Genomic DNA, 25,611 nt, shown 5'->3' with positions numbered 1-25,611 from the left:
AAATATTACAAAAAAATTGTAAGATTGTAAAATAAAACACAAACATCGGTTTATATATTTTTGGCAAATTATTAATTATTGAAACATTTGCCCTACTAGTTACAAAACTCTCAATGGAAGTACGTGAACATTGACTTTTTCGATGTCTGCACAATTCAAGTTTAGTAAAATAATCTGCGACACGACGGTCGATTCTGCCATCGGTCTATAATGCATAATGCAGCCCACAGACGCTCAGACGGTTCAACCAAAATTGACACCGCCCCAAGTTAGTCAAACCAATTTATGTTGATGCAACCGTTTGACCTACTGTGCCAAAGTTCGTTGCAGCAACACGACTTGCCAAGATCATTCGAAACATGCGTGTCAAATATTTTGAATGATATTGGCAAGTCTAGTGAATATGTGATCGTTATTTTTTTTCGAATTCTGTGGCTGTGGGGTAGAATATTTCTACGATTTTTGGGCAATAATCATAGTACGAGAGAGCAGGTTTGTAAGTACGAAAAGTGTTATTTCTTGTCTCCGCCGCGTCTCGTGAATGAAGAGAATAGAACTTTTCAAATTCAAGTACTGGAAGACATTGCTTCCAGTTATAATTAGCACGAAGTATTCCGGCAAAGCTTTTGAATTATGAGGGGCCTCAGTCTATGATATTGGAATGGCTATGGGATTACTCCAGGCAGAGATTTACTCCAGGAGTTCTTACAGTGTTTTACCCTAAATTTCTCCAATGATTATCAAGGGATTCCTCCAGAGATTCATCCAAATGTTCCACCCGCAAAAGCATTCTCCAATACTTTCTCCATGGGATTCCACCAGGAATTCATTTAGAGATTCTGCTAGCATTTTTTTGAGGAATCCCTACAGGTTATCCCCCGGGGATATTTCTGGGGAATTTTTAACCCTGAAGGAACCCTACGAGGCATTCGTCCAGGGATTTCTTCGGAATCACTGCAATCTACCAGAAATTCCTCCGAGAATTTCTAAAGGAATTTATCCATCAATTCCTTCAATTATTCCTTCCAGTATTTCTTGCAGGATTTTATTCCAATGAATCCACCAAGATTGACCTTAGAGAATCATTTAGGAACTCTTTCCGAGATTGTTTCAAAAGTTTAACCAGAGATATATTTAGCAGTTTCCAGGATTTTCCCAGTGATTTCTTCGGTTCTACCTCCAAAAATATTTCTAGAAATTCTCCAAAAAAATCTTCCAGGTGTTAAAACTGAAAGTATGCAGAGAAATGCTTTGTTCAATCCCTGGAGGAAAAAACATTTTGAATTTTGTAAAAAATTCCTGATGGAATGCCTAGAGTAGAGAAAGGAAGAATTTCTAGTTCGATCTTTCACAGAAAAAAAAACATCCTTGTGGACATTTCGGAAATTTTTTGGTTAATTTCGTGGAGGAGTTTCGGAAAATCCTGAATAAATTCTAAGAAGGAAAATCCTGGTGAAACCTTTGATGGTTTTTTTTTTGTGGATATTATGGCGAAACTATGATGATAGTATTACCCCGGAAGAACGTTTGGTGAAATTCCTTGAAACACTCGGAAGAGTTCCTGATAAAATCCCTAGAAGATGTTGAAATGGAAGGATGGAATATCTGAAGAAACTCATTAAGAAATCCCTAGATGAACTTCTCAAAGAACTCCTGTAGGAATTCTAGATTGAATCTCTGGAGGAACTCCTGATGTAATTCTTAGAAGAACTTCTGATGTGATGCATGAAGGAACTTTTCATAGAATCCATGGAGGAATTCCCAATGGAGAACTCCTAATGAAACCCCTACAAGAGCTCCTGGGAAAAAAACTGGAGACATTCATGAAAGGGGGGCCAATGATGGAATCCCTGGAGGAACTTTTTATAAAATCCCTAAAATGAATCCTGATGCAATTTTCTGAGGAACTCTTGATATAATCTCTGGAAGAATTCCAGATGGAATCTTTGAAATAACTTCTGATGGGTTTTCTAGAAAATCTCCTGATGGAATCTTTTTAAGAACTCCGGATGAAATCCTTGGAGGAATTCCTGATAGAATCGCTAGAGGAACTCCTCATGGAATTCCTAGAAGAAATCCTGATAGAATTCTTCGTGGAATTCTCGATATAATCTTTGGTGGAATTCCAGGTAAAATCTCTGAATCTCCTGGTAAAATCCCTTGAAGAACTTCTGATAGAATCCCTGGAGGAAATCATGATGAAATACCCAGAATAATAGCTTATGAAATCCCAAGAGGTACGCTATAGGAAATACTGATGGAGTCCTTGGAAAAGTTCCAGGTGAACTCCCTGAAAAAACTCCTGCGGAAAACTCTGGAAGAATTCCAGGTGGAATCTCTGAAGTAAATCCTGATGGAATCGCTAGAAGGACTCTTGGTGGAATGCCTAGAGAAACTTCAGGTGGTGTACCTGATATAATCTTTGGAGTAATTCCAGATGATATATCTGAAGGAACTCCTAATGGAATCCCTGGAGAATCTTCAGAAGAAACTTCCTTGAGGAACTCCTGATCAAATTTCTGTAGGAATTCCAGGTGAAATCTCTGGAGGAACTCCTGACGAAATCCCCAGAAGAACTCCTATTGTCCCTATAGGTACGCCTGATGGAATTTCTGTAGGAACTCGTGTTTTGAAGGCCTCGGGACCAAAAGGGCTATTGATAGTCTCATTTTTTCTTGAAATTTCAGAAAATTTTTCGTTTACTGTCAAATTTTCAGCGATGCTAGTTTTTAGTTTTTGAGATATACTTTTTTGAAAATAAAAAATCAGTCGTTTTTTATCGACATACACTGCACACTGGGCCAGGAGCAGAATTTAGCCAGACAAAAACTCTAGCGCTTTAGGAGTGCATTTTTTCGGGGTGATGTCAAAGGAGACTTATCTTAAATTTAGTTGTTCTTCAATTTGATGATGAAAGTTAGTTGGAAATTTCGCCGCATAGCTGGCGCTGCGATGCAAACTTCTTTTGATTTTGCGTCCTACAGCTTTCACGTCTTCGGCAAAGTTTTAGAACGTTTTAAAATACGACATGTTGTCAAAGACATCAAAGTTCTAGAACTTCAAATAAAAAAGTTTTGGTAAAAAAATTGTGTAAATCACTTAAATTTTACGTTTTTCATACTTTTTACGTCAAAATCGTATTTTATTATTCAAAACACCATGCGTCACTTAAATTCGATAACATGCATGTACTGTGCGAAAAAAAAATCTATTTTTATTTAAACATTTTAGTTTTCGAAAAAATATATCTAAATACCATAGTTTTTAACATAAAGTTGCCTGAAAGTTATTTTTTTGCAAAAACCTATCAATGTTCCGAAATTCGCTATATTTCATTTACCAAATGTCAAAGTTTGCCGGATGTATATTTAGATATATTTGAGATATCAAAATTTCAAAATAACCATCTTTTTTATATCTTTTAAATCTTAACTGACGCAATGTGCCAAAAATCTTGTAGTATAATGATAAAATTAATAATAAGTCTATTCTATTTATACCACCTTTTCGATTATTTTGAATTTAGATATCTCAAACATATCAATATATACATCCCGCTAAGTTTGTCATTTGGTAGATGAAATAAAGCGTTACTTTTTTGAGTAAAGTTATGGTCAAAAATATGATATTTTTACAATAATTTGTTCAAAAATTAAAATATTGAAATAAAAACAAGATTTTTATTTCATATAGTAAATGCATGTTATCGAATTTAAGCGACGCATATTACGATTTTGCCGTAGAAAGTATTAAAAAACGTAAGATTTAAGTGATTTACACATTTTTTACCATAATTTAGTTATTTGAAGTCCTAGAACTTTGGTGTCTTCGACGACTTGTCGTATTTTTATATGATATAAAATTTGCCGAAGACTTGCAAGCTTTAGGATGCAAAACAAAAAAGTTTGCATCGCAGTGCCACCTATGCGGCGAAATTTTCAGCTAGCTTTCATCATTAAATTGAAGAACAACTAAATTCGAGATAAATATCCTTTGACACCAACCTGAAAAAATGCACTCCTAAAGCGCTAGAGGTTTTGTCTGGCTGAATTCTGCTCCTGGTCCAGTGTGCACTGTAGGTCTCAGCGCATTAGATTTTTTTATTTTCGTAAAAAATCATAACTTTTGAACAGTTTCACCGATTTTTGTTATGGTATGATCTTTTTTTTAAGGTATGATTTCTATGATTATGATTATGATTATGTTTTCAACTTTTCAGAAAAAATATAAAAATATAAAACTATGAAAAAATAATACATGAAACTATAAAAAAAATTCTAAAAAACTATGAATTTTTATATTTTTTCATGTAAAAAAAATATTTTTCAGAGTTTCATATTTTTCAAATCTATAAAAAAATTTTATAAGTTGAAATATTTAGCTTTCATTCCATACAAAAATATTGGAAATCGGTTGAGCTGTTCAAAAGTTATGATTGTTTATTTAATAAAAAATCTAATGCGCTGAGACCTACAGTGTGTGCCGATAAAAAATGACTGATTTTTTATTTTCAAAAAAAAAATATATCTCAAAAACTAAAAGACATACAACGCTAAACATTTGACAGTAAACGAAGTTTCAAGAAAAAATTAGAACAGCAATAGACCCTTTGGCCCCAAGGCCTTCAAACACGAAAAACGAATTTTTTTTATTTTTTTCATGTAAAACACAAATTTTTGTGAAATTTTATATTTTTCTTGAAAATTTAAAATCTCTAGCTCTTATTTCATTCAAGAAAATTGAAATTCCGTCAAGCGGTTCAAAAGTTATGATTTCTTAAAAAATACAAATTTTGAAATGTCGCGATTTTTCTGGTCACCCTTTTTGGAAATGGTAACCGTAATAAAAAAAACAAAACACGTGTATTCTTATTTCGGATAAAGCACAAAATAGCAAATTTTCACGGAACTCGGTGACCCACTAGATCGGTTTTTCATGGTATGGTTGAATTATTAGTGGAATCCTTACAACAACTGCTAATGGAAATTTTGATGATCTCCTGATGAAATCCCTGGATTGGATTCCCTAGAGGAACTCCTGATAGATTATCTTGTGGAACTCCTGATGGAATCCCGTGACGAATTTGAGGTGAAGTTTTGGAAGGAATTTCTGAAAGAATCCTTACAGGAATTCCTATTAAAATCGCTGGACAAATTCTTGATTAAATTTCTGGTGGAACTGCTGGTGTAATCAAAGAAATTATCAATGGAATCTTTGTAGGAATAGGGGAAAAGCACCAATTTTCGACCCAGCACTAATTGTCGACCGATTCGTCATCCGTCAAATCGGATTTCACAAACTGCCAAATTGGTTCATCTAGCCGCATCACACACGGTCAAACATAGCACCAACATGAACATCAATCTGGAGAACGGACTCAATGTTGATCAAATCGTCTGAGCGTCTGTGGGCTGCATAACGCGTTGTTTTGAGAGTTTACAGTTCACAGTCGTCGTAGGTCGGTTGATGGAACATACGTTCCATTCCAACACCATCTTTCCCATCGACTTGTATACACTTGTTAGCGTTGTTGCGAAGAAGCTAACAACTGCAAACCATCCGTCAACTTGGTGGCATCAACCCACTGAAGAGGAAGATCGGTTTTCTTGGGCATGCCGCTCTGCTGGCATAATGGCAACCAGTAGACAGCTTCAGTGCGTTGATTTGATACAGCGAGTCAGTCAATGTGTTTAGTCAAGCGGCATGGCACTGCAAATGGGTCGGATAAGAAAGCTTCATTTTCACGCTGTTCCGGGGCTGAAGCTAGCAGGAACCAATAAAATAGTGTTTTCCAAATCGATTGTACATTAATCCTACTATATGAACAAATAAAGAAAAACCGGATGAGTTATCTTTTTAGGCCGTTTAGGCGAGTTTGACTTTTAAAATCATAATTAACTACAAAAGAAGATAAAATGAATAGTTAGTGTCTCCGAGAACCGTCTGGGAACCACTGGCCTAAATCGAAGAGATACTGTTGTAGTTAGCTCAGCGACGCCGAAGGTTGTGATTCGTATATACAAGGATGCCACAAGGACCTCGCCCGGCAAGAACCGAACGTCCTACTTGAAGATGGGGAACGAATGCATCTCTCAGATGTTTGCTCTGGTTCGGATGATTGGGTTGGTTGGGTTCGAGACATGCCACGTTTAACCGTTGTCGTCCTCGTCGTCGTCATCAATGAAGGCAATCCAGCTATATTAGCAGGATCATCATGGGTCTGTGAAAGCATAAGGAATAGTACCGCTTTGGTACAAGGTGCGAACGTGGTTGTTCTGGGATTCTTACAACATTCTTATAATGCTTCCTTGAAAAGGATGAGGATTGTAACATAATCGAGATTGAGAATCATTTTCAACATGATATCATGGAATATGATCCATGTCCGGGAATTGAGCCCTAACGGTATATGGCGAGTGTCATTGGGTGATAGTAAGGTGCTGAACCAAGAGTTGATGCACGAATGTGTGGATTGTGGATGGTGCCAAAGGACGACGCCTTCGTTGGATATAATAGGGAATGAGCGACAATGTTTAATTAAATCTGACGCCCTGGTTTACGTGGGAGCGAACTGTGTGGCGTATTAAGTATAGATATGTGGATGAGTAGATTCACTTCATTTTACTGTTCATACAAAAGGTGCACACTACTAAATAGGCAATCAAGCCAATTCTGAGCTTCCAGCAGTGCAAACAATAAGAATGTAAATAAGGTGAGGTTTAACAAATTAATAACGCAGATTGATGTTTGATTATATTGCTTTACGTCATTTTGATTGGATTAGAGTCCAGAATCATACCTCTCAGTTTATTCTCAGAAAATACGCAAGCTCTCGAAACTTTGACAAATTCCATTGTTGAACCAAGGAGCATTGCAATTCCAAAGCGTGAAGTGAAAATCGAATCCGTGATTATATACGATGATCTTAAACTCATCTCAAAAACAAGAGGAGAACACAATTTCAACGCACTCGCGATCCTGCTATGAAAATTTTATAGCAGCAGACATTAAAAAACGTTTTTCTCAATAAAGAAACAAACATTTTGAAAATCAGATTTTTCAATTGTACCCTGGCTCTAAGCCCTTTTGGAAATTATCTTAAATTTAAAAAAAATCCTCTGGAGCCCATTCCGGCAAACTGCTCCATGGCCCAGACAGGACACTAGGATGATTGCTTTTTGTGACAACTTCGTTCGTCATGCGGATGCAAACATTAAATTGCCAAGGAATCAAACGTAGTAATAAAATATCCTCCGAACCACACCGTACTGAACACTGAACGATGATTGGCTTACACTTCAGCTATAATACCCTCTCTCGACAATGACATCCCGGAAACTCTGAAATCACTACCACTACCACCAGAAAGCATCTAGCTGACGATTGCAAACTGCATACCTGACCGTTACCCAACCTGGCGGTCACTCATCAAGTCTGGCTTTTCTTCCCAAGGGAACGCGCGCACCGGATGGAACATGGAGCAGGAAATGAGAACAATTACGTTTTCCTTTCTGATATAATAATAGATGGGGAAAAACGGGTCAGAGAGTGCTTCGAGCCTCGGTTAGACGAAAAAAGCTGCACTTGTAAATGAACTGTGGCAAACTTATAATAATAGAGGAAGAGGTGGTAAAATGAACACCTTAAGGATATCATCTCGTTTCTGATAGAAAAACGAGGAATATGTATAGTTTTATCGCACACGATCAAACACAGGGATGTTAGCTGAAGCAGCAACACGAATTCAGACCAAAATAGCTAAATTTTCGCCTATTTTTAACGCTAGCAAAAACCAATTGAAATGTTCATTTTACTTGCACTATGTGGGTAAAATGAACAGCTGTTGGTGGTAAAATGAACATCATGCAAAAAACGTGAGCAAAACTAATATTTTTAACAATTTTCGCTGCACTCCCGAAAATATATCTATAAATGATTGTAACCTATTCGAAAAAAAAAATGTAAAAGTTTCAGATTTGACATCACATCACAACGATATTTCTCATCACTGAAAAACCACAAGACCTCCGAGCCAAAAGTTACGTCAGCTAACGTGGTTTTCTAAGGCGGCATCCACAAATTACGTAACGCTCTAGGGGGAGGGGGGGAGTAGGCTCAAGCGTTACGGCTCATACAAAAATTTGAAATTTTTCATACAAAAAGCGTTACGGAGGGGGGGAGGGGGTCAAAAATATCCAATTTTGGCGTTACGTAATAAATGGACGCTGCCTAATATCTTAGTTTTTGTTGATATTTTCACTTCAATTGACCTCCGTATCAATCGGATTTCTGCTCTAAATCGTCCGTGCGTGATAAAAAATCATTGAAATTTGTTTTTTCTCGGTAAAAGGCACGGTGTTCATTTTACCACCCCTGTTCATTTTACCACCACTTCCCCTACATAAACCAGCACGGGATTTCATTCACATGGCGTACGTTTTATTCAACTATTAAATATTGGAACAGGACTTGTTCGCCGGAATCGTAATAATTAAAATTGTTTGGATAAGCTCGAACACAATAGTAAATATCACTTTTTTTTCTGCACAGTGTATTTCGTTGATGATCGATTATCGACTGCGGTAGAACTTCGGAGCAATTCCCGGTTGAACTGCCGAGGAAAAATTCTGGAGGAAAGGAGTTCCTGTACAAACTCCGGAGGGATTCAAGAAGGAACTCTGAAGGAATTCCGGCTAAATTCTAAGACTCTTGAGAAACTCCCGGAGGCACTTCTCGTAGTAACTAGTAACTGTTTTCGTAGTGGACTATTTCTGAGGAATTTCTGAGGAATAACTGGAGGAACTCTAATGAAGAATTCCTGGAGACACTCCGATGGAAGAACTATGGCGAAAATTTGAAGGAATTGTTGGTGGAGCTCCAGAGAAATTTCCTAAGGAAATCTGAAGAAACTTCAAAGAAAATCCATGTGGAAATCTAAAGCAATTCGTTGAAGACCTCCAAAAAATCCTGGGCTGTTCCGAAGGATTTGCTGAGTTGTTTCCAGAGAAACTCCGAAGATATTCCTGAAGGAACTATGGAGTACATCCCGGAGGAACTCTGCAAGAAAATCTGGAGGATCTTCCCAGCAATTTCTGGAGGAACTCCGAGCAATTTCTGAAAGAACTCCAAGGAATTTCTGGAAGAACTCCGATGAATTCCTGCAGGACCTATGGTGGAAATACGAAGGAATTACCGGTGTTGCTCCAAAGTAATTTCCGGCAAAAGTCTTGAAAGAATTTCTGGAGGGATTTTTAGAGGAACTTTGGAGGAATCACAAGAAAAACTCTGGAAAAATTCCTGGAGAAACTTCGAAGGAATTCCTGAAGAAACTCCGAGGAAAATCTTGGATGGATTCCGAAGAAATTCTTGGAGAAATGTCCGGAGTAACTCTGGAGGAATCCTCGCAAGAACTCTGAAAGAATTCCTGGTAAAGCTCTGGAGGATTTTTCAGAGGAACTGTGGAGGAACTAGGAAAATATTTTTGGAGGAGGCAACTCTAAAGAAATTACCGGAGGAGCTCTGAAGGAATTCCTGGAGGAACTCTTACGGTATTTCTGAAGGATCTCCAAAAGCTATGAAGGCACTCCAAGAGCTTTCCCGTAGGAGCTGTGGAGGAACTTCGGAAGAAATGCTGGATAAAACCAGAAAAATTGCAGAAAGAACTCCGGAGGAATTTCTGGAGCAACTCAAGAGGAATTACCGGTGAAGCTACGAAAGAATTTCCGAAGGTTTGAAGGAATTTCCACTGGAATTTTGAAGGAATTTCTGGAGGAACTCTGTACAAAATCCTAAAAACTCCTAAGGAATTCCTGGAGGAACTCCGGAGACGAACCTGCGTTTCTAAAAATACCCCGTAGGCGTTTCTGAAGAAATTCCTGGAGAAACTAAAAAGGAAATTTGAAGGAATTTCCGATGGAGTTCCAGAAAAACTTTCCAGGAATAACTGGATAAAATCCAGAGGAACTCCAAAGGAATTTCTGGAAGAACTCTGTAAGGACTTCCTTGTGGAAATCCAGAAAAAAGTTTCGAGGAATTGCTGGATGATATCCAAAGAAATTGCCGGAGAAAATCAGGAAGAATTTTTGGAAGAACTTAAGAAAAATCCTAGAGGAAACCAAATAAATTAAGCGGGGAACTCTGGAAAAAAAAATCCCAGTGCAAGTCTAGAGAAAATTTCCGGAGAAACTGTCCTCAGGAACCCTGGAGGAATTCCTGGAAGAAATGTAGGGAATTTTTTGAAGTAACTCGTGAAGAATTCCTAGTGGAAATCCGGAGGATTTTGAAGGTATTACTAGAATTCCTAGAGAAATTTCGAAAAAAAAATCCAGGAGGAACGTTGGATGAAATCTGAAGAATTTCTCGGTGGAGATCCAAAAGAATTCCCGAAGGAAATCTGAGGAAATTCCCGGGGGAAACTCCGAAAAATGAGTAACTCTAAAGAAATTCTTAGAGGATTTTCAAAGAAATTCCTGCAGGGACTCCGAGGAATATGCCTGACAAATAATTTTTAGAGAAACTCCGGAGAAATTCCTGATGGAACCATGGAGGGAATCCCGGAGGAACTCTGAATAAAATCCGGGAGGATCTGTAAAACAATTCCTGGAGGAACTCCGAGGAATTGCTGGAGGAACTGTGAAAGGTGTCCATGAAGGAAATCCAAAGAGATTTCCGGTGTAGCCCCGAAGAGATTTCCGTAGTAACTACGGTAGAATTTTCGGAGAAACTCTGAATAAATTACCGACGGGCTCAGAAAGAATTCTCGTCAAAAAATTTGAAAGAAGGAATTTCCGAGAAATTTCTAGAAGAACTCCGAAATAATTTCTGGAATAAATCACCGGAGGAATTCATGGAGGAAATTTCCGGATGAATCCCTGGAGCAAATGCCCGTATGAATTCCATGAGAAAATACCGAATAAATTACTGGGACAATTCTAGAAGGGAATCACAAAGGAATAACTGTAAGAAATCCCTACAGAATTTTCTGGAAGAAATCCTGGGAGAAATTCTATGAGAAAATCCTGGAGGAATTTCTGGAAAAAATTCTGGTGGTAATCTTAAGAGGCATTTCTGTGAGAATTCCCCGGAGGAATTCCTGGAGCAAATCCCCGGAGGAATTCCTGGAGCAAATCCCCGGAGGAATTTTTCGTGAAAATCTTAAGAGGAATTCCTGGAGAAATTCCCTGGAGTAAAACCCCAGAAGAATTTCCGAACGAAATCGCTAGAGGAAGAGCTATCTTCGGAAGAATTTATGGAGAAAATCCCCGGAGGAATTCGTGATGGATGTCTACGGTTCTTGGGGGATGTCTACGGAGAATATTCTCGGAGGAATTTCTGGAGAATATCCTAGGAAAAATTCCTGCAGGAAATTCTCGGAGGAACATCTGGAGGAAATAAATGTGAAGGTGTTCTTAAAAAAAAATCTCCGGAGGAATTTCTGCAGAAAATCTCCGGAGAAATGCTTGGAGTAAATTAATGGAGGAATTCAGGATGACATTCCATGGAGAAATTCCTGATGCAAACACTCCTGTTGGAAATCACTGCTTATCACTGCAAGTCGTTCGAAAAAAAACCCAGCTCTCAAGGTCAACTTTCAGAATATGTCAACTTTAACGGATGTTCCGGATCTTCCGGAGGACCAAGAAATTGCCATTCGAGAGAATACCGAGGCAACGATAGTATACTTATTTTAAGCTCATCACTACGAGTCGTTTGAAAATAAATCCAATTCTCCAGGTCGACTTTCAGGATATCTTTACTTTTACGGATGTTCCGGATCTTCCGGAGGACCAATCCTTTTAACATGCTTTTGTAGCTAACATAGTTGTTTTAAAACTGTCCAAACAACACATTTTTATGCGTTCATTAAGTAAGTAATATATGTGCACTTTCCAACTCGTTGGTTTAACAAAATGCTTCAGTTAAATAGTAAAAATGTAATTTTCGGCAAAAAAAATTGAAAACACGAAAATAAATAGTTTTTTTTTATGAAAAAATATGTTTTGGGTAGTTTTTGTTGACTAACTAAGTCAAAACTATGCTATAATGTTTTGTACAAACGATGGTAAAGCAACTCAATTGGCTTCAAAACCATGTTGAAATATGTGTATCTATGAAGTTATAGACATAGATTGTTTTTTTAAAGATGAGAAAAAAATTGGAAAAATGTAGTTTTTACTAAGCCTTGTTTGAATTTAAGACAAATTTGATGTTCTACAAACTTGTCATAAATTAGATTTCTAAGCGAATTATGCTAAGACCTTTAAAATTGGTTAAAAAAAAACAAAGTTATGGAGACTTTAACTCATGTCAATTGCCGGAAATTTCAGGGACCACGAGAAATTTTCCAAAACGTTAAAATATAGCTAATTTGATATTTTTTTCAGAAATTCTTAGTTTTTTATACAGATTATATTGACAACCCGTAAATGTGTATGGTTATTTCTCTTTTTATTAAGTAAATCATAAATTTTTCACCTTAAAATCTCTTGGCTTCGTTTTTTGAGGTTTCGTAACACATGGTTTAGGAAATTAAGCAAAAGTCCATGCAATAATATTGAGAGTAAAGTTTTATACCAATCGTTTAAAGTTAAATTATATTAGCCAACATTGAATCAATGAAATCAAACACTAGAAAAACATCTAACTAGAGATTGTTAACCCATATCTATCCATCTCATGTATACAACACACGCGCGCAGAGCGAGTGCGATTTTATTTAGTGTTGAAACTGTTTGCCTATCATACGTACATCGCATACACGACAACCGTGGGGATTTGAATTCGAAACTTGCAACCTTCTTTGCTTAGTTTTTAAAGCGCTCGTCTTGCATTGGAGAGTCCTGGGTTCGAATCCCAGCCGAGCACTTGGATTTTTTCATGATTTCGCCCATAATTTTCTTTACCACGCGTAATGTGTTAATTAATTTATTTGTTTACGAAAAACAACAAAAATATATTGAAATACAATAAGTTTGAGTCCACATCACGTTGTTTCTTGAAATATTAAGGTGCGTTTGGTAAATTATTGTACTTAACAATTTCCGGAACTGAGAACGAAAAGCATGCCAAAATTATCACTCATATCCAAATTCCGTTCTTGAATTTTTTCTATCTCTAGCTAAGGCTTGTTTCAATTTCTTGCTGCAATCGTTCCGGTTTGAAGATTACCACAAGATTTTTTTCCAGAATCAAAGAAAATCCATAAAGAATACTCTTTGGAAAAAAAAAACATATGAATTCATGAATACTCAAATTAACATCTCAAGGGACTCTATGACACTACCCCCTGAACGCCACTACCCCAAATGCCATTAACCCGAATTTCAATTAATGAGATATTTAATATTGCTGTGGAACTAAAAAGCCATAACACTAAACGCGTAATAAGAACATGCTGAGAGTAACAGGTTCAAATCTGACGGCTGAGGATTATTTGGAGTTTGAAATTCTCGAGATTCTAGAGCATGGAGTACCTTCATGCTTGTCACACGACATACTTGTGGGGCTGTCTATTAATCACGTAAGACAATTTTGGCGATTTTAGGAACCAATGGTATAATTTGTTGTATGAAAATTTAAAATAATGTGTATGACGCGTAAGAAATCTCAACACCCCCCAACTCTTAAAAACCCTTGCGTAATTAATGGACGACCCCTATGTAAAAATGATGAATTGACAAAGTTAATAGCTGTGGAAATGCTTATGATACTATTAGGCTGAGAAGCAGTTTTTGTTCCAGTGGGAATGTAACATCAGAAAAATATCGAAGATGCTATTGCTGTGAACAGTCATAAAAAGGAACTTAATTTCACAACATAAACCTAACAAGAAGATCCCTATATTAAGAAGAAATGAAATATTTTTATCAAAATTATAGCTCCTTAGACATCACTGGGGAAGGAAAAGCAGATTATATCTCCAATCAATTATCTTTACGAAAACATTACTTTTTTTCATTAGTATTAACGGTATCTTTCGAAAACATTAGCTAGCTCTTCCAGCAACAACTCAGAAGAACAACCTGTTTTAGGAATTGTATTGCTTGTATAAAAAAAAGTATAATCTCTGATAAAAACAATAAGTATGAAATATGTATTTATCGACAGAATAATTTGAAAGCACAGCTAATATATGAATGGAGAGAAGTTTTTACATCGTAGAGCCGTGCTCGTCCTACTGCAATGCTCACAAAAAATACTGTGCTGTATTCTGAACTATTCGGGGTAATGTCTCATTTGGGGTAATGTCTCATTTGGGGTAGTGATGTTCAAGGTAATGGCATTCGCGGTAATAGCGTTCGGAGTAATGCGGTGGAGCCTCTCAAGGATTCAGAAAACTTTGACGGAGCTGCAAGAACATCCCGGGAAGAGTCACAAAATGCCTTTTCCATAGAGCTTATAAAAATATCACTTGAAGGATAACTAGACTCTGGATAACTTTTGAACAAACTCTAGTAAAACTCTTTTAGAAGTTTGAGTAAGTATTTTTGGGTATTTTTAATGTATTCTGAAAGCATCGCTAGATTAATTCATAAAAAAAAATTGATAAGGTATTCACAACAATTGTTTTGATTTGCATTTTATATATTTTGGAAAGGATAACGAATCTTCTTGAATATTGAGTAGAAATAAACAATCGTTTTCTAAGTGAAATTTTTCCTGTACTACTACCCATTTTCCTATCCATGGATTCGAATGTGGCCACGCCACTGCAGACGACAATAAGTAAAACTCGTCGAACGAAACCTATTTTACAAACCACTACAACCTCACCCTCAGCTGTGCAATTAGTACTAACAGTGAAGCTTGAATCCTCAGGTATCCAGCCATCCGATGCCCGAAATGAAATCCAAAAGCTTAGACACAGCCTGCTCGAGGTTAAACATTCTTAATTGGTATATCGATGTCCTGCACTGTGTAATTTTCCACCTATCACTGCCGGAAATCAAAATCTACGATCTCAGTTTTCCACTTCACCGGACGAGCAACGATCAGCAACAGCCAACACATAATCGAGTCACCTACGACCGATACGTAGTCGTACCCTCGAACCACTTCCAGAATCTCCTCTGTTTACCTCGTAGGTATCTGTCACATCAACACGCCTCTTCCGTGTTGTGCAATATCTATCCACAGAACGCACACCCGCGTAAAGCACACGCTTCGCACTTCAGTAACCGGCCCACTAAAGCTTCGATTCCACCACGAGGACTTTAAATCCACGACATCATCATCGCACCCATCGACGGACGGACCACACGAAACGCACAATTCACAATCCTTCGACACGGCGTGAGGTAGCGAGCTCGCTCCACTTGTACCCGACACACGACGCAACAGCAACAGGACGAAAAGCAGACTGCCGTTGGCCGGTTCGCCGTCAGGTTCGTTTGCCGCCTCTTTGGCCCATGCCACCCAATCCAACCCTATGTTTGTTTCAGTGGAAAAATTGCGGGCTTCCGACGACGAGAAAGTGTGGCTCCGGCCCAACCACCTGTGCGACGTCTCCCGGATGGACGCTCTTGGTAGTCGTCATCGTCGTCGTCGCGTCATCGTGTGCTCGTCGGTCTCCGCTTCCAGCTAAACCAAACCCGAGCAGAGAGGAAGAACATGTTCATTACAAATTGATATCTAAAATTTTTATTGATTATAAAGTAGCACTGCTAATATAGCTATAGATCTATTATGGAACACAGATAGCTAGAGCAGTAGAAGCGCAGCTATTCAGCTATCTCAATCAAGAGAACGTTTTCAAAAATTCCTAGGAGACTGATTTGGAAGAAGTGAATACTATTATTAAAAAAAAAATCAAAAATATGAAAGCCCCAAGAAACTTCCAGAAAGTAGCTTATCATTCTTATGTTAATATGTTTTCAGTTGGCATATTTTCCTGACAAATAGAAAAATGTCAATGTTGTACAAATTTTAAAACCAGACAACAATCCTGCAGAAGCTTCTAGCAGTCGTCCAATCAGTTTGTTTTCCTCCAGCAGTAAACTTTTTGAAAAGGTCATTTTGAATTTTGGATTGGGCATTCGACCACTCACCAACTTTTATGTGTAACAACAAATCTGAAGACTATTCTACTGGTCTTGTTCTTCTAGAAAAAGCATTCGACTACTAGTACTAGCGTGTTTGGAACATTTCTCAAAATTTCTCCATAGTAATTAATATAAACCTACATTGTCTTTGGGCAACCTTTAGATAACCACCTAGAAAGCTGAACATTTCACAGAATATATTTTTATGGTAAGGATGATAAGGAGCATATAGAAGATTGGATTTCAAACACTTTAAAAATTTGAATCGCCCTAATGTAACAAATATGTAAAATGTCTTTATCCCCTTATTAATAGAAACTCAAAACTTTGTCTAAAGAACAAGCTTTTGATCTTCAAACTAATTTTCAGGCCAGCCATGATGTATGCTCTACCAATATGGACTAGCTGTTGTAATACCAGGAAGAAAGCTCTGCAGAGGATTCAAAATAAAAATTTGAAAATGATTCTGAAGCTTCCTCTCTGGTATAGTACCAATGGGTTACCTAGAATATCCAGTGTTGAAACATTGGAACAAATGTCAAATAAAATAATTTATAATTTTAGACAAAAATCGTTACAATCTTTTATTGCCACGATTAATGAGTTATATATTTAGGTTAAGTATGGTTAAATAAATTTAAAGCGTTTTTTCGCTTATAAGCAGGTGAAATCAACTCACATGTAAAAAATCTGAACTGCTACGCTAAAAGAAATGTAATATGTTGTTAACAAAATGTTGATAAATGCTTGATTTAGTTTTACCAAATTAGGATGATAGTGTTGCCTAAAACAGAACACCTAGATATGAGAAATGAATGTACTGCTTGAAATGATACAATTAAAAAAACTGAAACAAATATTTGGATCACGCATATCACTAAGATCTTCCAAGTACACGCTTTTATTTTAAATTTTATCAAGTTAACACATAGGTTGTACGAAATAAAGATTTATAATCAAAATCGAAGATATCTGAACAACAAATATTGGTATCATTTAGATTTTATTCCCTGCTCGGGTAACCAACCGAACAACCAACCGACCGACGAGGATGAGCGGAATAGGTAGACGTACGTATATCCACCTTCAGGCATCAGACGCTGGCATACGACTGTGGGCTGCCAACACACCAGAACAGGTGCCTGGAGCGCAAATTAGATATGTGGGTGTCTGCCTGTTTATGCGACTGTGAGATCAAGTGTAATCGGAGAAATCGGGGAATTTTCATGAAAATTCATGGAATATTAAGCAGACAGAAGATAGTGATACGACTATTATGTCAAATTGGCAATAGAAGAAAGATACAGAGTGGATAATTAAAAGGAAACGACTTTTTTCAGGAAGGGAAAATTTTATAGATTCCAAAATAAGAACGTTTATCAAGGGGTAAAGACGGAAGGATCAAAATATCAGCTTCAAAGTCAAAGTCAGCTTAGTATTCTAAAAGCACTTATATTGTTATCATTTGAGGGCTTTCAATGTCAAAACTGCCGTTTTCACATTCGTATATCATGTAGCAGGCACGATTGTACATATGCCTATGGTAGTTCAGGAAATTTCCATTAGGACTGACCAGACCAGTTTGGGGATAAAATATCGAAAGCCAAATCGAATGTGAAAACGTCGAATGTGGAAACATCGAAAGGGACAAAACTTCGAAAGGACAAAAGGTCGATTTTTTTATTCTTTCGGCGGAGAATCATTCTCCCACGAAATTTTTGTTTCCGGACAATTCCCCCTTTTCGACGCTTTTTCATATCAACGTTTTTGCATTCTACGTTTTGTCTTTCATCGTTTTGTCACCCAGGTGTCTGGGTTGACCTTCAACATGGATTTGTTTTATAGCCACAAACGTTAACCATTATTAGATTAGATAGATCTTCATTCGTGTAAAATGTTTGTAGTTATAAAACGTGGCGATAGTTGTAAGGAAAACAGAAAAAAAATTTGCTTATAGATTGATGGCGAGATATCGATGATGTATTGCTTTGAAACGCTATTAAATCATTTTTAAAGCATATATTAAATTGAGGTATTTGGTTGGTGTGAAAATTCTCATCAATCTGTGTTTTTAATGCAATTAAAAAAAACTTAAAATACTAACTACGAAGGGTTTTCTGTAAATCACACTAATATTAGAAATTTATACACGTAACATCACAAAATATTTTTAAATTGCTCTTGACTTATAATGTATTCTACCAAGTCCAATAAAATAGACGTTAGTTAGGTGTCCTTAACTTACATATATGCCAATCTTGTGTTAAAAACCTGTAGGTTTTCAAAATTGGGTATAATTATTCCATGAACAAAATACCGTCTATCTTGCTGGTGAAGATGAATTGAAGCCAAACTTCCAATTTTCATAAGCACAAATCTGGAGAACTGAACATCCGTTTGAGCTAAGCCGTTCTAGTGACCAATCGATCAAGTTTTCAACTTAAACGGATGTTTGGTTCTCCAGATTTGTGCTCTTGAAAATTTGAAGATTGGCTTCGATTCATCTTCACCTTAAGGTTGACAGCTTTATTTTATTTTATTTTATTAAGTTGCAGTCTTTCGATTTGATAATAGCCATGCAGCTTTAGCATGTGAAGTCTTTATCTCTAGCAAAAAAGGTACTATTCAATCTTATGTTCAAGGTTTGTGATATTCTAAAATTTCATTAGCTACCTTTTAAGAGGATTGAAGAAATGAATCACTCACTACTGAAATTCTGAGCAACAATAATCCATAATTTTAAACTTGCGGTAATTTTTAGTTTCAAGACGTCGGATTTTCCGGCTTTTCGGCCATAAATGGTTAGAATTTCAAATTGATCTTGCACATCAATTCAACCAATCCAAAATTTAAAAATTCATCTTGTTTTATAATCTGTTCTGCTAAAATTTTAGTTCAAACCAAATTAAAAAGGTAAACTTGTTTCCTGCTTTTAGTCTCCTTTAAAATCTTTGTATTCCATTCGAGATCCGACCGAATTTTTGTATTTCATTCGAAACCGAAATAATATATTTTAAGGTGAAAGTTCATTGAGCACGTAAACATAATGTTGCCACCCAGTCGAGCCACCCACTAAAGGACTCTCTCGAGCCACCCAACAATGTGAAGCACAATGTTATGTGTGTCGGCCAAAAATAAATCATCATGTTCCATGTATACCTCCACCCACAGAATTATGTAGGCAGTATTACTTGCACACGTTTCATACAAAGGTATTATTGTCGATATGAATTCATCAACAACTTCATAAAAGCTCAAAATCACAATTTATTTCATTTGGTAGTAAAAACATGTTTTTCGACCAAAATTATAAACATTTTTCACATGCGTGCGTTGTTTACTTGTAGCAGTTTTCTCCTCTCTTCTCTCGCTTCTCATGAACGGAGAAAGTTGCCATCAGTATGCTTTGAATTCTACAGTCAATTGTACTGTATAATATCTTATATTAATTTATGCTGTTAAATTGCATCGTACATAGTTTTTTTCACGCATAAAAATGTTTTGCAACACTTGTGACATAGTACACCTTTTGAGTGTTATGAAATTGTAAAATACGTGGTTGTAGCAAGTGTATGAATATCCAAATAATTTTAATATGTGAGGAAAAAGTGATTCGGTAGTGAGTGGTATTTTACAACACAAATCACAGCAATAACTACGTGTTTGCATTCAAAAACTTGTAATTTGTGAAAAACACATTATGGAACGCTTTCAGTTAAGAAACCGCCCCTCTGTAGTAAGGTTAGTAACTTCAAATAAGGTAAAAATGTGTAATACGCCCCCCCCCTTAAGGAAATACTGCTCTATCGCAGCAGCAAATACATCACTTCTAAAGTTTTTTTTTATGTCAAGGTGTTCCTTATATAATTTGTCATGCTCTGCACGCCACTTTCTCTTTCCAGGTTGCTTCAAAAAAGTTTACAAGAGGTTTTTTTTTAAACGGTCCCAATCTTTACGTTTCAAAACAACCCAGGCAATATGCCCCTCCCATAGAAAAAAGGTCCACAACGCTGTAGAATTTCCTGTATTCCCGCTGTAGAAAAGAATTCCACCACCGGCTAAGGTTGAAAGGGTCCATTAGCATTCGTCTTCCAGTAAAAGTTTTTGTAATAAGTGCAATAGTAAAAAATGGATTTCATTCACCCTGACGCTTGCTTATCAGAAGCATCATTTTAAAACAAAAACCTGATTTTCGATATTTTTATAATTTCTATTGATTGTTTATACTTCGCAAAGAACATATATGCGCAACATCATTTTTACGCGAATATTTACGATATGTTTATTTATTTCGTCAATCAATAGTAGACTACACGTTTGCTTAATTCTATGTTGTATTATTTCTTAAGGAATTAAAATATTGTCTTAGCTTTGTTCACGACATGGCCAGATCAATTTCTGTGCAATGCTGATTATAAAGAGACATCATTCGATTCATTGGGCCGAATTTTGCATAGTTAGTTCGATGATTGTTTGATGCAAACAAATTTCGATTTCTTAACTGTCTAGCGGGCGTGTAGAAATTCAAACATGATAAAAGATTGGTGGAATCAATACGCTGCGATACAATATCATTGACAAATGAAATCATGGCGATTTCGCGACGCTCATTTAAGGTTTGAATATCGATAAGCATGGCAGTGGAAACGTTGTCCAGCCTAATTTGCGAAATTGCTTCTGTACTGATTCGATTCTATCACCATGTGTTTTTATATGCGGAGACCACACAATACTACAATATTCTAGAACTGATCTTACATAAGTAATGTACAAGGTTTTAATCGTATATGGAACCCGAAAATTGTAGCTAAAACGCTTAATAAAGCTCAACATATTGGTTGCTTTATGGATAATCGTATTATAATGATCAGTAAAGGTAAGTTTAAAATCTAATATGACACCTAAATCTCTAATCTTATCGCACTTTTGAACAATTTGATTTCCTAAAGAGACAGTAATCTGTGGTGTATTCCGTTTTCTGCTATATGTGATTAAATTACATTTTTTGACGTTTAATTGAAGTAAGCTTTTGCTACACCATTAATCAAATATACTTATTTCATTCAGATAAATGTCACTATCTTTGTTGCTATTAATTTCCATAAGGTACCGTGGGGTAAGTGGATACAGAAAAATCAATAGTCAACTTCATTTTTATATACAGCTAACGTGAATGATGTAATTCAAACTTTTTTCTGTGGATAACAAATGAGGGACTAATATATTTCAAATCATCGATTATTTCGATTTTTCTGATTGTAATGTATTGAGTATGATGGACTTAAAAATTTGCACCAAATGATCCACTAGTCCCACCATGGTGGGGTAAGTGGATCACTAATAGAAAAAATCTGTTCTCAAAACAAATATGATATAATTATGTATAGTAAGAACGATATTACCCTCGTTCTTGTTATAAGTGCTAGTAACGGTACATTTTAATACTTTAAAATAAAAAGTTTCTTAATTTAATCAAAATATATTGAGAAAATTGTATACATAAGTTTACACTAATTCGAATAACAAAATTACATTGTGATTGAAATAATTTGGAGAAAGTTCATTCATTTATTATTATACAGAAGTATTGTAGTTATACAGAAGTATTGTAGGATCATTCCTAACGATGTTTTCGAAAAACACTCGTAGTTAGAAAATATTAGTTACATTTATTTTTGAATAACAAACTGAAATCTTTTTATTCTAATCATGAATTTGTTTGTATTATCTGTCTAGAATAATTTATATGGTAAAATAAGGTAGGATAATATGCTTTCAGCTGAAGAATTAGTATATTTTGCTCTTTTGCATCTCAGCTTAGATAAACAACAAAAAGTTTCGTGTGAGTTATGAAATTATATTATTTTAATATTTTTTTTAAACCAGAAAAGTTAAAAAAAAACTTAGGAGGATTAATTCAAGTTCTCTCTGGTCAATTTGACAAATTTAAGCTGGGAATGAAAAAAATAAAGGAAAACAACATTTGCGGATATTAAAACTTATTTAAATTCTCGTAAGTAGTCTGCCAATAAATGATAATAATACTTGATCCACTTACCCCACCCCATCAAAAAGTAGGGGTAAGTGTACCATGTGTAATATATCTATATTTATTTATAAAAATCACATATTTTTCATTATGATTCATTCAATTAGAACTGAAATGCTCACTATGTATTTGATTCTAGACAGAGGTACAATGGATTTTTGATTGATGGAAAACAATTTTGAAATTAATTAATTTTTGCAACTAACAAGTTTGCTTGTGTTAGTGTACGTGTAGTACCAGTTTTGCAGTAGTATCAGTGTGGATGTAAAAATATAACCTAAAACGAAGCAATGGAGCAAAAACATTCAACATATTCAAGTATTTATGCTTAATATGGACAAATGATCCACTTACCCCACTGATACACTTCTCCCACTGTACCTTATAAAGTTTCATATCGTCGGCATAAATCAGAATTTTAAGATGTTTAAGCACATATGAAATATCGTTAACAAATAATATAAATAACAATGGACCTAAATGCGAACCTTGGGGAACTCCTGATGTAACGTGAACAGGTTTAGACATTTTTCCCTCAAATCTAACTATTTGTTGGTGATCTGTCAAATAAGATTCAATCCAGTTGAGGAGTCTCATCGCAATTCCCATTTTATTGAGCTTGAAAATCAACCTAGGAATGTCTAGTCTGTCAAATGCCTTACTAAAATCTGTGTAAAGTGCTTCGACGTGGTTACCTCTATCCATTGCATTCAAAGTGTAATTTACAAATTCCAAAAGGTTTGTTGTAGTAGAACGACCTTTGTAGAAACCGTGTTGTGCATTCGTTATTCTATGTTTCATTTGGCTGAACACATTTTTATTTATAATTGATTCAAATAGTTTTGGAATGGATGAAATAATAGCAATTCCACGATAATTTCGAACATCAGATTTTCTACCAGACTTGTAAATGGGTATGAGATACGATCTTTTCCATTCTTTTGGAAATCTGCTCATTTCAAGTGACTTGTTGAATAGCCAAAATAATGGTGCTGTAAATTCATTAGCTAAGTTTTTCAGTTAAATAGGTGGGATTCCATCTGGCCCTGATCCTTTGGTGGAATCTAAATTCTTCAGTCCTGTTAAAATGTCCTGTACCAGTATTTGACTCACACCGATATCGCTTGTAAAATCAGGAAAACTAGAAAAATATTCAAAGTCACGATCTTTATCCGAAAAGTTAGTCTCTTGGAAAAAAGTAGCAAAAAGATTGCACATACCATCTGGATTATCAGCTGCTCTATCATCCAATGTCATTTTAGATGGAAAATTGTTAGACTTCATCTTCGATTTAGCATAATTGAAGAAATTCCTAGGGCAAGATTTCAAATCATTTTTTATTTTTGTGTTGTACTCTTCAAGTGCAGCGGATATGACTTGATTAAGTTGGTTGACAATATACAAATAATTTTCTAAACTTTCTCGAGATTTTTGTTGCCTGTAAATTTTATGAGCCTTTTGCTTACGATTTTTGAAATTAGTTATTTGCTTATTAATCCAAACAGGGTTTTTCGACCCATTTCTACGACGTCTTCGCAATAAAGGAACTTCCATTTGAATAATTTCCGACAAAATTGAATAAAAATCCGTCACTGCACTTTCTAAATCTCCTTGGTTTTTCAAAACGGATTGCCAATCTATTCTATTTAATTTTTGTTTAATTCCGTCATAATTAGCGTTTTTATAATCAAAGAAATTCTCAAAGTCACAGTTGTCAGAATTGTGATTATTGTGAACAAAAATTGAGTACTCAATAGCTGTGTGAAATGCTTCATTTTTCCATAGTGGAGAAACAGATTCATTCACACAGAAATCTTCCATAATGTTTGAGAATAAGAAGTCCAAATAACAGTTTTGCCGGTTTTTCACATGATTTATTTGATTTAAACCTAAAAATGCAGCTTTTTCAAAAATAAATTGTAATGATTCATTTTCACCGACAACCGGAAGCAGAATGCTTTCGTTTTCGGAATCACGAATAAAATCAGCATTACACTGATTAAAGTCGCCAAACATATGCACTTTGAATTCTGGAGATAACTGGGATACAATTTCTTCAGCAGTTTGAAAGAAAATTTCATATGATGATTTGCAAGCTTGATCTGGCGGAAAATACACAGAAGCAAATATATGTGTTTCTCCAGCGATGTGTGCTTTCACCCACACATGTTCAAATTCTTTATGTTTTGATGAAATAATTAATTCTGAATTGAATTTAGTAGATATTGCGATGAGAACTCCACCACCAGACATTCTTTGGGTAAGGACCAAATCTCGGTCATCTCTGAATACATTGAAACTATTACCAAAAACTTCTTCACTTTTATTTTTTTCATTCCAACTAGTTTCAGTGCCCATAACAACTGAGAAGGATGAAGTTAGAATTCTTTTATAAATTTCGTTCATTTTAGATGCACTCTTCATGCGAATAAAATTTTGGCAATATACTAAAATTTCGGTAGCATTTGCTTCTGAAGAAGTTGATGGTAACACATCCCTTTGCATAACATTATTTGAAAGTTCAGATCTATTATTAGATACATTGTCGTTATTTAAAATATTACCAACTGGTTGTTCATCAGCCACGATTGGATCGTCAGGGTCTACGTCTGAAGAATTTCGGCCCGGGTTCAAATTAACAGTTTCGATTCCTTGATCAGCCAACTCATCTAAAAGGCTAGGGGGTGACTCATCTTCCACGAATCGAACAGCGCCAATGTTGGTTTGTGGTGAGTTAACAGTATCGATTGAAACTTTGACTTCACTCAAAATTTCATTGCCGATCGATTGCATTTCAACTATCGCATCCGTTGTCATTAGTGGCTGACTGGCATTATGATCGTTGCAATGAGCAGCCATCTCAATGGTTAGACTGCTCAGTGACTGGACTTCAGAACAGATCTTTTTTAGTTCGCCGGTTAGATCTGTTGTCAACGTTTCAACAAAATCTTCAATGTTCTGTTTTGAAGATTTCATTGATATGTCCAAAAGCCCGGTCAAATGATTTTTTATTGCAAGTAAATCACTGTTGGGCGTATCATTTTTTATTGTTGAGTTTTTTTCAGCCACACGCGATAATGCCGACACAGCATTTGAAACGATCGTCGATGTGCTGTTGTTAATACTCAGCACCGATTCCTTTAGTTGAAGCTCAATTTGGTCAAATAAATCCCCCATTGCACTGAGCTTTTTTAGATCGGCGGCTACCGTAATCCGGGGTATCATTGGTCAGCGGGGTAACATTGATCGGAATGACTCGCCTCATCAAAAGTTCGTATTATCATTTATTGATGAAAAATTTCCAAATCATGAATGGTGCCTATCTTTCTTATATTCATAAGCTAATAAAAGTTAACATTTTTGTGCAAATTGCGTTTACCTTATGCGTAAATTTGTCAACTTTTCGAAATAATGATTTTAATTGTTAAGGATGAGACTACCGAAGATTCATGTCTCACATAAGTTCTGCAAACGATATAAGCAAGCAAAATGTGGTTCTTACTAAAAATGACATCGCCGAAA

General features: G+C 35.9%; 1 protein-coding gene across 7 annotated transcripts in view; it reads right to left on the bottom strand.

Moving 5' to 3' along the window:
- LOC5575390 (solute carrier family 12 member 4) overlaps positions 1 to 25,611 on the bottom strand; it is a 791,918-nt gene that overhangs the window by 597,774 nt on the left and 168,533 nt on the right. Inside the window, exon 1 of one of the 7 annotated variants that reach the window (XM_021849573.1) lies at positions 15,077 to 15,284. The exons of the other annotated variants lie outside the window; for them this stretch is intronic. The gene's annotated coding sequence lies outside the window, so the exon portion shown is untranslated. Of the gene's footprint in view, positions 1 to 15,076; positions 15,285 to 25,611 lie in introns of those variants that run through there. 7 annotated transcript variants of the gene reach the window in all.

The sequence above is a fragment of the Aedes aegypti genome, chromosome 3, assembly GCF_002204515.2.
Source record: "Aedes aegypti strain LVP_AGWG chromosome 3, AaegL5.0 Primary Assembly, whole genome shotgun sequence".
Classification (NCBI taxonomy): Eukaryota; Metazoa; Arthropoda; class Insecta; order Diptera; family Culicidae; genus Aedes; species Aedes aegypti.
This window is presented reverse-complemented; position numbering and strand designations above follow the sequence as displayed.